Below are 11,680 nucleotides of genomic sequence, written 5' to 3'. Positions count from 1 at the left end.
TATCAACAGCAACATTGTCTATTTCAAACAGCTGGGATCTCTAAGTTCTGCACAAATATTATCCAAACCACCTATACCACAGATGTTGCCATGGTTGGTCATTGATTAGAGCAGTAGGTTGAGAGCTAGTTACTCTTGAAGTTGACTCAATTTCTTCTGACCCAAAGTCAAGTGGCTTAGAATATCCAGGTACCTCTCAGGCTAAGATCCTCTTTAAACAGCCAAACTCATTGTCAAGTACCTGAAGATCTTTAAAAAAAAAGTCAGCCTTGTGTGAGACTTGCTACATCCTATACAACTATACAATTTTGTACATCCTAGGATTTTAGGATTCTGATTGCAACTTATAAAAATCAACCAATAGAAAATAGATATGGGCAACTTATTATACATAACCAGAGACCTCACAGAACAGAAAGACAAGCATGCAGCCACACCTCAGAAGGAATGGGGCAACTGGCAAGCCACTGGGAACCTACATATGGTCTCATTCAGATTCTGATCTCTGCTTCTCTTCATGTCTATCCCTAATCGTTGTCTTTCTCTTAAAACCTATTTTTCTGCTCCTTTATTTACACGGCCTAATGTGGCCATTCTCAACTGCCATGTTTATATGTTTTAATTTTTGCTTCCCCAAAAGTGATGACATCTGTTCCTCTGTATCAGTTATCTATTGCTGTATAACCAATTACCTTAAAGTTAGTGACTTTTATTACCTTGCTTACTTCATTTATTCTATTTATTTATTTATTTATTGCATTTATTATCCTATAGTTTTTGTGGGGGAGGAAACAAGGTGTGGCTCAGCTGAGTGCCTTCTCCTCAAAATCCCACACAAGGCTGCAATTGAAATGTTGATTAGGGCAGCAGTCTTACGGAAAGGTTTCACTGAAGGAGATTTGCTCCTAAATTCAGTTCCTTAGAGATTGTTGGGCACACTGGCTATTGACTTCTTATAATTCCTTGCAATACAGGCCTTGCCTTAGAGTGACTCACAGTATGTCAGCTGGTTTCTATCAGAAGGAGCGAGAAGAGGAGAGCAAAGATAGTAGTTGCTGTCTTTTTATAACCTAACTTCAGAGGTGAAATTCCATCACTTTTTCCTATTATATTTGGTAGAAGTGAGATACTAGGTTTAGTCCACACTCAAGAAAAGAGGGCATACATTCTAGTATACAGGGAACGCAGAGGGCCTTTATAGAGGATGCCTATCACATCCTCTCTGTCTTTGTCTCCTAATTCCAAATCCATTGGCAAAGGCCTTTCACTGACCTAACTTGGGTCCGATGCCTGTAGTTGTTTCAGTTAGCTGTAGAGTGTAGACTCATGGTATATGTGGTACGCATGGTGGAGGTAGTAGTAGTGCAAGACAGAGGAGGAACCATTATGGAAAAGGAAGACAGTTAAAGGGTTTGAACCTGAGTAAAATACTCCAAAATATCACTACCACCAACTTTCTTAACCGTTCTTTCTTAATGGAAATAAAAACTTTCCTAGCAGATTATTCATCTCCCAAAGAACTAAAGTTCTGTACATACAGATTTTCTGAATAATTCAGATTCTTGAAGGCCTTAATCCTAAATCATATATGTAACTAAGGCTAATGTGCTTTTTAAATGATTCACAATATGTGCCATTATCCTTTTTTAAAATTTGTTTTTATTCATTGAATTTTGATAAAATATGTATATAACATACAATTTACTACTTTCACCATTCTTAGCCATATAGTTCAGTGGTGTTAGGTACACTCTCAATGTTGTACGACCCTTGCCACCATCCATCTCAAGAACTTTTTTCATCTTCCAAAACTGAAACTTGATACCCATTAAACTTATTAATCTCACATTTCCCTTTCCCTTTCGCCTGCGGCAATCACTATTCTACATTCTGTCTCTGATTCTGATTGCTCTAGGAAACTCAAATGAGTGGAATCACAGAGTATTTGTCCTTTTGTGACTGGCTTATTTTATTTAGCATAATGCCCTTACCAAAGATTCATCCATTTGGTAGCATGTCTCAGAATTTTCTTCCTTTTTATGGCTTAATAATCTTCCACTGTATCTGTATTCCACATTTTCTTCATCCATTCATCCACTGATGGGCAGACACTTGGGTTGGTCCACCTTTTGGCTATTGTGAATAATACTACTAAGAACACTGGTATACAAATATCTGTTTGAGTCCCTGTTTTCAGTTCCTTGGGGTATATGCTCAGAAGTGAAATTACTGAATCACAGCAATTCTATTTTTAACTTCTTGAGGAATTGCCATCCTGTCTCCCATTGAAGCTGTGCCATTTTATACTCCCACCAGATGAGCACAAAGATTCTGATTTCTCTATATCCTTACCAATGCTTATTTTCTGGTTTTTGTTTTTGTTTTAATAATAACCATCCTAGAAGATGAAAGGGGGTATCTCATTGTGGTTTTGATACACATTTCTTTAATGATTAATGATGTTGAGCTTCTTTTCATGATATTTATTGCCATTTGTATATCTTTGGATAAATATCTATTCAAGCCCTTTGTCCATTTTAATTTGTCTGTTTTGTTGTTGTTGTTGTTGAGTTGTAAGTGTTCTTTATATAGTCTGGATATTAACCCTTTATTAGATGTATGACTTGAAAACATTTTCTCCCATTCTGTGTGTTGTCTTTTCACTCTGTTGATAGTCTCCATTTTAAATTTTGATATAGTCCAGTTTATTTTTCTTTTGTTGCCTGTGCTTTTGGTGTCATGTAGAAGAGATTATTACCAAATCTAATGTCATGAAGCTTTTCTTCTTTTTTTTTTTTTTTTGAAGCTTTTCTTCTATTTTCTTTTCCAAAGAGTTTTATAGTCTTAGTTCTTAGATTTAGATCTCTGAGCCTCTCTAGCCTTTGTAGGCATAATCTGATGAGCCTAGGAAGTTGGTATTAAATTTTGACTGACATTTCTGTTTATGGTTAAGTAAGCATCCATCTTTTATGTTCTTAGACTTAGAAAAAGGAAAACATTGTCCACACTTCTGTACTCATTATGACATTTGAGAATCCCAAAGATTTGCAAAAACTTAATATTACTAAATTCTCTAATTATCTCCCAAGGTGTCTCAGACTGTAATTCATTTATTTTTTATTTTTATTTTTTAAAAGATTTATTTATTCATGAAAGAGAGAGAGAGGCACAGAGACACAGGCAGAGGGAGAAGCAGGCTCCATACAGGGAGCCTGACATGGGACTCGATCCTGGGTCTCCAGGATCATGCCCTGGGCTGAAGGCAATGCTAAACCACTGTGCCACCCAGGCTGCCCTCAGACAGTAATTTAGGAGACTATTATGCTATACCAGAAAATCTGAACTCTGACATGATTTAATAGATGCACTTAAAAGCTTTTGAAAAGGCTGATTAGAGTGTTGTTTTCAGGTCATGATTCCTAAATATGTTTATGATAAATGTTAAGTGTGCTTAATGATCTTGATTTACCATTATAGTTTTAGTGCTCTATATGATATACAGTACATATCTAAAATCTTCTTTAGATCGTTGTCCATTTCTTTTGCCCTCCCCTTTCTAACTCTGGGTTTGTATTTAGGATGCATTTAGGATACAAATATCCTCATCTGTACCATAGGTGTTTGTCACCACACCCAAATGTCCCACATATGTTCTTTCTACAGTCACCAGCAAGGAAGGAAAAACATTTTCTTATAAAACAAAGTGCTTGTTGCACAGGTTAACTCTGGAGGCCTCTGGTGAAGCCCCTTTATTTAAATATCCCTCTCTAAGCACCTGGTGGCTGTTGCTACAGGAGTCCCTAGAAACTCCATAGGTAAGTAGATGAGTTATGAAAATGCTGGCTTTTATGATACATTTAAGGTGCTGGAAAATACCAATTTGATCCAAACTAATTCAGGTTATTATTTGGCTAGAGTCAAACATTTGGAAAGGGTCACCAAATGGTTTTAGTATCCAAACCTTCTGGTATGTCACCTAGAGCTAGAGTAACTTGTTGCTCCTTTGGCCTTTCCAATTTGATTCCCCAAGCTTGGCTGGAGCTGGGAGGGAATGAAGTATGAAACTTCCAGGAGGAACAGGAGACAGCATTCAATGGCAGAAGCGTTGCCTAGGCTGCCGCACCTCATCCAGCTTACCATCCCATGCCTTTCTGTCCCAACCTATACTATTATCATCCCATGTTAGGTAGGGTAGGCTAACTGAAAAACAGACTCAAGGTGCAACAGCTCAATACAAAAGAAATTTTTTTTGCTCTATTTCTCTCTTACAAGCCCAGATTCATCCTAAATGAAAATATGTTCTGTATTCTAGAATATTTTCATGGGAACCTAGAGATCATTTATCATGGATATGAAATTAGTAGAAGCAAATGCTCTTGGCAATGGGTTTAAGTTATTTCTTTGTTGAGGGATATCAGACAAAAGTTTGAGTTTAGGCATAACAGCTCAAATCAGGCCCATACATGAAAGAGGAAGCTTTATTTAAGATTCCTTTTACCATTTTCCAGTTTTTTCATTATATTTATATCCATAAATTCATTTGTATAAGCTCTCACTATAGGAATGAAAATATTTAAGTTTTTCAGCTTAAATAGTTCATTAGGATTTTAGCCTGCAACATTTTCACAGACAACTCATTAGTTCTGATGATTTCACACTGTTCTGTACAGCTGTGTCATGACAATGTGGGTGCAGTGAAATATTAGGGTTAAGCTGGGCCATCCATTATGAATTCCTGTTTCAGCTGCTTATTGATGCCCTCCCTAAAATAAATGAATAAACCTTTGACATTCCATTGTTTGATAACATACTCAAAATTATTATTTAAAGAAAGTAAAAACGCTGCTCAGTTCTGCTCAGTTACAATTATTTTTCCCCTAAGAATGGTGAATTGGTGGAAAAGAGTTCAGTGTGGTACATGTAGACTTCTAGAGAACACTCACTCATCTTTCCTATGAATTCAGATTAATCAAATAGCCTGAAATACAGGTCAGTTAGGTCTGCTTAAGGCTTCCTTTTAGATTTTGACCGAAATTGTCCTAATTCCAAAACAGTGAGAATAGAGTCAACAGGAGGGTAAAAAAGAGTTAGTGGCTGATCACTTTGCATCTTCACAGGGTATGGAAAGCTCTCTGATGAGCCCAGTAACAGACAAGATTAAGATGAAGGCTATAAAAATATTTAGAGATGGGACTAATATTTGAAAGATTCAGATTAAAAGCATAACTTTGAAATTAAAAGAAACTTTAAAATTTCTACTTTGGTTTCTTATCAGGATATAGGAAACCATGAAAAAAAAAAAAGGATATACGAAAACATGATCTTGAAACTAGAGCAAATGGTCACAAGGAACCATCCGGATGAGATGAAATGATGGGTGCCTAAGCTGCACTCTAAGACAAGTGGAAGTTGGAAGCACCAGATCCAGGCAAAGATTCCAGGTCACATTTCAAGGGGAGGTGGGATTAATCTACCAGTTACAGGGCATGAGGAAGCAGAGATCCAACAAGAGCTCAGCAATTCTACCCAAAGAAGGTAGCCAGCCTGGTTAGGCTGGGGAGAAAGGCAGATTCCAGGACTCCGGGATCAGGAGAACCCCTGAGGGAGATCTTCCCTCAGGCATTTGAGTGAAGTCCCTGTGACCTTAGTCCTGGGCTGTAAGAAGCCTGCAAGCCTCTGAGCTGCTTCAGACAAGGACTGCAATGACAAGGACAAGGACAATGGGATTCGAAAGTTGTAACCACAGAATTAACTAATTCCATTTTAGACACAGCAAAAAGCCAAGTCTGGCTCTGCCATTAACCAGCTGTGGCTTTTTGAGAAATTGACTTCTTTTTTCTGATCCTTAGTTTCCTCATTTATAAAATGGGGCTCAGAATTTAGTGGAAGCCCTCATGTCTGACACAATTAGGGCCAGTACTTGGTTGGTTAATTAAAAAACAAACAAACAAACAAACAAACAAACAAGCAAACAAACAAACAAACAAAAACTCAGCTCAAGAGTGGAGTTTTAAGCAGGAATAGGCATTTACCTGCAACATTTTTTAAAACACAGAAAAGTGCATTTATTACCCAATATTTTGGTGCAGGATTAAGGCATTTTTCTGATTAAAGTTAGAGTCCTTCCTTTCTTGCAAAAGCAACATATATGATGAATTGTCAACTATCTTGTATCTTTGTTTTTAAATGGACTGAAATCTTACAGTTTAGTTTAAGTGCACAATCATTCCAGATCCTTATTCCCACTCACATTATCTCCACTCTATTTATTTTTTAGTTTTTTACAGTTGTCTGGCCTGTGACAAATCTGATTACAGTTTTTGTTTTGTTTTGTTTTAGTTGGCTTGCCTTTAAACTGAGTCGTTTTAGATTACTCAACTTAGTTTTCATAGAAACAGCAGCTTTCTTTCATTTTCACTCTTTTTCATTGATATGTTAACTATTTCATTAGATTACCTAATTATAATTGTAACTGGTTTGTAAACTGATGCAACTGGTGTTTGGCAAGCAAACCACTCAAACGGTGAGAGCAGAAGCCAGTGAGCATACAGAACAGCCTCCCAGCTGGCTACAGACATTCGTTGGCATATGGAGAGAATGAAGAACATCAGTCATTTCAGTGTCTGGTAAGTGAATATGTGTTAAGAGTGCTTCTAATGAACTTCATGAAATTATCATGGGGATTACAGGAAAAGTTGATGTTGAAGGCTTGTCAAATGGCTATACTCACTAGGAGTTGGTTTCCTTCTTTTCCTTCAAAAGCCTCCAGAGCACAGTGCCTTGAAGAATGACGATCCCTCTGCAAGCAAGTCAACTCAGTAATTAGATGCTTAAAATAATAATAATAATAATAATAATAATAATAATAAATAAATAGATACTCAAGACTGTAATATAAAATTTCAATTCCTTTCTGCCTCCTACTCCATTGTTTTAATTAAGCACATCAGTCTCTCTCAAAGTTATGGATGGTCTTCTTTCCCCATGCTCCAGGGCCATCTTATTCAAGCTTGATATCCATGGCTTTGGCAATGCGCAACTTTCTGTTCAGGCTGAACTGGTGAAGCACTAATGTCAGGCTTCCAGAACAAATAACTGGGAAGGTTTCTCTTTAAAGTTTAATGGTATTTGGAGTTCCACATGATTCTAATCTAGGCCTATGGGGTATTTATAGGGTGCTTTTGATGTTCTATCATGTTTGACAATACAGTTTTCAAAAAATCAAATAGGATAAAGTATCCACCCATGAGTTGGGTACCAAAGATTATATTGGGGAGAAGTTGTGCACTCTGTTTGCAAATTATTTTGCTTTAGAAGGCAGCTTCCCTGTTGGTAGAACAAAAGAAAGCCAATGTAAGGTAGGCAGTGTGCTTCCTATTTCTGAGGAGTCTAATTTTTCTTTCTTTGGCTCAGCAGGGTAGAGGCTACACATACTCCTAAATGCCCCTTCCATTTTTCCAAGGAAACTTCTCCAATATGTTTATGTCTGGACAAAGGGAAAGAAATATTAAGAGCCACATACAACTGCCTATCATTTGTCTAGGTACTTAGAAAGGATAAAGTTTTGTTCTACCACTCAAGTGAATCATATTAGAGAACTTGGTATGGCTTAGTCAGAAAACTCTATTTCTCAGCATATTTTCCTGGTCACATATTGAGGGCTGTTGCTTCTCTGGTTCTTTGCACAGATTTGGCTGCTCTGCAAAAGGCTTAAAACTTTGTGTGAGCTCCTTCTGATGGCCCACCTCAGCCATAGAGAGATTCATTACACAGAAGAAAGGAGCAGCCAGTGAGTACCTGTTCTTCCTCTTCTAGGCCATTAAAGGAGACTAATAACCAACCCAAAGTCAGCATCTTTTCCCTTGAGTGAGAAAGAAACTATCCCACCCATAGTCTCTTGAGATGTGATTCAGCATGAATAAAGAGTAAAAGAGTTTCTTACAAATATGTCACTTCCATAAGGTGTCAGCAGAGTTTGATATATTGCTCTCTGGGCATAAGTAAGCCCTCACTGTAGAAAACTTCACAGACTTTTCTGGAAAAAGCATTTAAATGGCTGAGTGAGGAAAGAAGAGAAGAGAGAGAAGAGAAGAGGAGAAGAGAAGAGAAGAGAGAGAAGAGAAGAGGAGAAGAGAAGAGAAGAGAAGAGGAGAAGAGAAGAGAAGAAGAGAAGAGAAGAGAAGAGAAGAGAAGAGAGAGAAGAGAAGAGAAGAGAAAAGAAGAGAAAAGAAGAGAAAAGAAGAGAAAAGAAGAGAAAAGAAGAGAAAAGAAGAGAAAAGAGAAGAGAAGAGAAAGAAGAGAAAAGAAAAGGAAAGAAAAGAGGGTATTTAGGCCTCAGGTGCAAACTTCATTTTTGACATCATTTTGCATATATCTGGTTGGGGTCAAGTTTGGAACTTGGGAGGATGAGGTCATGCATTCAACCCCATGGCTTCTCTCCATGGTTTTGACTGTGAGCTCACAAAGTGAAGTTGTGGGTCACAGGATGGAATCCCTATAGTAGCACTTTGCAAAATTTGTGGTATTTAAAATACATAGCAAAAACATGTGATAATTTTGTGAAGAATGGCTTCTGAGTAAGAAAATAGGATCTTCTGAGTAATCCTTAACTTCAACAGGAGAAACCCATTATTTCTTGACTCAAGTTCATCTTCTTTAGATGATGCTACTTAGTTTTGGGGAGCTAAATCACCTTAATCTAAAGAAGACCCTTTTAATAAAGAAACCCAGAAATTAAGGATTGCTCAAGAAGAAATAAAAAATTTAAAGATCCAGGAGAAACTACTATGGTCTCAGCTTTACATGGCTTAATTATCTTCTCTCCAGACTTATCCAGCAAAAGGCTACCTTTGAGTCTCAAAGCACCTCAGGCATTTATGGATATGCCCTGTTCCCTGACACTCATGTAACAAGAGACATATAGAAACAAATATGATGACCTCAAAATGGTCTGGGTTTAAAAATTGGTCAGCTATTCATTGTAGTAAATTCATTTTTGTTCTCTTTTACCTGCAGTTAGTAAAAAAAATTATTGTTGTAATAATGGCACATGTTCTATCCTGCATGTCCACAATATTGAATTAGAAAACTTGATGGAATTAGAAAAGTGAAGAATTGTGATGTTTTGGATCATAAAAACTGCCAGATAACTGCAATTGTAACATTTTGGAGAGGAATTGGCAGAAAGGAACTTTGTACTGCAGATTTCCCCATGTGAACTCTGAGTTATGCAGAAAATCTCCCAACCCATTTTTAACAAAACCTATAGCCAATCTGAAACATGTCTAATTTTAGATAACTTAAAACTACTAGATGGTTAATACTTCTGTTCTCAACCTGCTATCCTAAAATAAGGGTTCTTTTATTTCAAAAGATTATTTTTAAATTAGTTCTTGGCACTCTGAGATTTGCCATTTTTGAGTTTGTAGTTTGAAGTAACTGCTACTTCTTTTTACAAACTTTTCCTGCAATGAAATAAAATGTACCCAGGGGGCAGTTGGGACTCCTCTCCTCTTCCAACCAGAAAAGTTGATGATATAAATAGCTTTATTGTTTAATTATATGTTAAATCTTGAAGGCTTTTTGGCATCTTTAGTATTAAATTATTATATAAACCTTAAACATAGAGGAACTAGACCTTCTGTAACTGCAGGTTGGAATATGAAGTCCTTTATTTTGTCTGGTATTCATTATGAATTTATTATTTTCAAATATGGTATTATTATTTATAGGTGTATTAGAATAAAGCTGGATGTTTTGATAAACTCTCACTTTGTCTTTTCAGCTGGTGTCTTCCTGTAGCATGTGAGATGTATATGCAATGAACAGAATTCTCACTGTAATACATGGTTAAATTGGTGGGATTCTTGGGTGGCTCAGTGGTTGAGCATCTGCCTTCAGCTCAGGATGTGATCCTGGGGTCCTGGGATCGAGACCTGCATTGGGCTTTCCTTGAGGATCCTGCTTCTTCCTCCGCATATGTCTCTGCTTCTCTCTGTGTGTGTCTCATAAATAAATAAAATCTTTAAAAAAAAAACACGATTAAATTGGGAACATGATCCATGTTCTTTCTCAATCCTTTCCAGATGCACTCAGTTAACCCCGTTATTTTGCAAACGATGAGTGGGGCTCATCATTTGCCAAATTCCTCTAAAATTAAGTGTTCTTGGACATTGGTTAATTACTTGGATGAAAGTGGCAGAAGCAAGTTCTGCAGTGGCCTCTGAGATGCATGGAGACATGAGACAGGCAGTTGGTAGTCAGTTAGAGTCAGTAGGAAACATGGGAAATTACAATTTAGTTGTTCATGAAATACATCTGGGAAATAAAGGCTGATAAGTTCTGCAGTAGGGTATATCAATAACAATCTGAACATCCTTGCTTCGGTGGTTTTGTCAATAATTTCAAGGTATAATTTTATAACTGCTTCTTTTTATTTCATAATACATTTTTCCCCAGTAAACCTTTTTGACAGCAACAAGCTAAAAGAAAAATGAAAGTGCATGTTTAGTTAAAATTAAGTACTGATTTTCTATTTCCCAAGAAAGTAATAATAACTATGTGACTTGCAGAAAGTATTTATGAACATTTACCATCCATTATGGCTATCATAATGATACCACTAATGACAAGAGAATCAGAAGATACAAATTTGCTATAGAAGCAACTATGTATATCAAAAATTGGTACTTATTAAAGAAATGTCCAAGGATGATAATTTAATACGGATAGTAGCAAGAAGTGTGTTTAATTTTTATTACATGATTATTCATTTAGATCAAATGATTGTTCATCTAAATTTATTTTACTTATTTTAGACTCTGGTTTCCTATGCATGAATGAGAAATGAAAAACAGCTGTTTAGTAAGTTGAGCCTATTATTAGAGGAATTTGGCAAACAATTAAAGATGTGAATTTTATATCAGTGTCATCAAATGATTCAAATAGAAAAATCCATCACATTAATTCCAATCATAGCATAATATTTTCAATTTATGCAATCAAAATAAAGCTTCAAATGTTCATTAAAAAGAAGATAAAATACCTACAGTTATTGTAAATTTTATTATAAATTTAGTTAAAACTTTAAACATCAAAGATAGAATTATTTGAGTATAAATTTTGGTGAAGTGCAGTGTCATGATATAAAGAAAAACAAAGCAGACTAAATTAAGAAACTGATTGGGGTCAATCATATGTGGAATTGGTTCTCATGCACACATAATTCAGATGGAAGTACAATTTTTGATAGTCTACCAATTGATATCAAGTCAAGACTTGTCACAATTTACAAATATTTTTATGAAGAAGCTAATGCTGAAATTAGAAGAAACACTTTAACATTATAGTACATGCTTTTTCTCTTTATGGCCCATCATCCAGTTCAATTGTAAAAATATTGACTTTGAAGATCTACTTTATCAACTTCTTATAACCTCGGTGTGCCATAAAAAAAAAAAATAAAGTTTTTTTTTGTAAATGAGTTTACCAAATTTTGATTGTGTTTTGTTCAAAATCACTTGGAAACTTTTGATCATAGTATTCAACATACTGAAGAGGGCAAAATGTAGTCTTTCAGGCCTTTTAGTTAATTGTAATTGTTAAAAACATGATCATAAACAAGAGAAAAGCTAAAATTATTATCATAGCAGGGGAAGAACTTCATAAATCAAATCATGAA

General features: G+C 36.0%; 1 long non-coding RNA gene across 1 annotated transcript; it reads left to right on the top strand.

Moving 5' to 3' along the window:
- The first annotated feature begins 6,472 nt into the window (after window positions 1–6,472).
- Window positions 6,473–9,962, top strand: LOC121496687. The gene is made up of 3 exons (XR_005989310.1): window positions 6,473–6,626; window positions 7,689–7,789; window positions 9,785–9,962. It is a non-coding gene; the product is annotated as an uncharacterized LOC121496687 (long non-coding RNA).
- Window positions 9,963–11,680: the final 1,718 nt, after the last annotated feature.

The sequence above is a fragment of the Vulpes lagopus genome, chromosome 8, assembly GCF_018345385.1.
Source record: "Vulpes lagopus strain Blue_001 chromosome 8, ASM1834538v1, whole genome shotgun sequence".
Classification (NCBI taxonomy): domain Eukaryota; kingdom Metazoa; phylum Chordata; class Mammalia; order Carnivora; family Canidae; genus Vulpes; species Vulpes lagopus.
The sequence above is the reverse complement of the archived record's forward strand: the minus strand, read 5'-3'. Positions and strand labels throughout refer to the sequence as shown.